The 1629-nt window shown below is 42.8% G+C and overlaps 1 long non-coding RNA gene across 1 annotated transcript; it reads left to right on the forward strand.

The window, feature by feature from the left end:
• Positions 1 to 802: 802 nt before the first annotated feature.
• LOC101848475 lies at positions 803 to 1549 on the forward strand. The gene is made up of 2 exons (XR_004859266.1): positions 803 to 1085; positions 1445 to 1549. It is a non-coding gene; the product is annotated as an uncharacterized LOC101848475 (long non-coding RNA).
• Positions 1550 to 1629: the final 80 nt, after the last annotated feature.

Genomic DNA, 1629 nt, shown 5'->3' on the forward strand with positions numbered 1-1629 from the left:
TGCCCCTTGTTTAGTTTCTTTCAAAGACAAGGGGGGTTTTCTCTATAACCAAACAAATATACACACCAATAAAACTTAACATATCCTATAGGTAGTGCAATGCCCACTTTTGGTGTTGGTCAAGATTTCTGGAAACCCTCCGAAATCTGGGTTAGCCCGCTTGTCCCTAAAAGCGACCACATTTGTTGCAATATTTGTGTCCTGTGGCATGAACACTTGATGTACTTTAAACCTTTGTAGACCACTAGATCACCAATAATTAGGTATTGTAAAGCGCGTTGAACATTGTAAATTATGGAAATGTGCAATATATGGACGTTGTCTATTATTATTCTTAGTGTGACATTCTCACAGACAGTCCTTATTAACCTTCGTGATTTATAATATGGCCACCTTTAAGCACAAGGGGGCTATCCCGAAAAACGCTGTTTTGAGAAAATCGAAGGTAAAGTTTTTGCCCCTTGTTCAGTTTCTTTTAAAGACAAGGAGAGTTTTCTCTATAACCAAACAAATATACACACCAATGAAACCAAACATATCCTATAGGTAGTGCAATGCCCACTTTTGGAGTTGGTCAAGATTTCTGAAGCCCCCCGTCCCCGAAATCTGGGTTCGACCACTTGTCCCTAAAAGCGACTACATTTGTTACAATATTTGTGTCCATGAATACTGCATGTACTTTATTCCATTGTAGACCACTAGTCCACTTGTTGTCTTAATCATCTGGTTGACTCGTCTCTCCCCATGTGTATGTTTATAATATTATACGTTTGTTCCAGACAATGCTGAAACTGGTAGCCGCCCTCCTTGTTCTCGGCCTGGTCTCTGTCCAAGGCTTTGGCTATTACCCAGGTGGCGCTTCTTACGGTCTCGTTGGAGGCTTCGCCCCCGGCTACTTCGGTGGACATGGTGGATTTTTCGGTGGAAAGTACGGTGGACTCGGTGGACTCGGTGGATACGGAGGTGGATTCTTTGGTGGACTGAAAGGATTTGGAGGTTACGGTCTGGGAGGTTACGGAGGTGTCGGAGTCGGAGGTCTTTATGGAGGATTTGGCCGCGGCTACGGGGGATACCTCTCCTACTAGGTGGGTACTTTGTTTTAGTAGAGGTTTTACAGCGCTCGCAACTGCATTAGGTTATATGAGCGTCAAGGGGTGGATGTCAACAGAGAAGTCCTTTCAAAGAATCAGACTTACTTTGCTCACCTGTCTAGCTTCAACAGCACAAAGTCTGCTTCGACTATCAAGGCACCCCGGAAATAGTGGGTCACAAGAGTGTGACAAACATACAAAAGAAGTAGGGGATAAATGACAATAGTAAGGATTAGGAAAGAAAATGAACGAGACAGACAGACAGACAGACAGACAGACAGACAGACAGACAACTGGAACAGATTGGCAATAACAAAATTCCTCATGTTTCTATGTTGTTTTCTATTTTGCAGGAGACAGGCTTTCATTTCAGAAGGGAAACAAGCAAGTAACTCCGCTGACTAGCCAAGAGTATTTCCGCTTGTTTCAGCTCTGAATAAAGCCAACAGAAAACGTTATAATTGTTGTGAATCACTTATTTTTAGCTGTTATATTGATAAATTGGGGGAATGTGTGTGTGTGTGTGTGTGTGTGTGTG

The sequence above is a fragment of the Aplysia californica genome, unplaced genomic scaffold, assembly GCF_000002075.1.
Source record: "Aplysia californica isolate F4 #8 unplaced genomic scaffold, AplCal3.0 scaffold00902, whole genome shotgun sequence".
Classification (NCBI taxonomy): Eukaryota; Metazoa; Mollusca; class Gastropoda; order Aplysiida; family Aplysiidae; genus Aplysia; species Aplysia californica.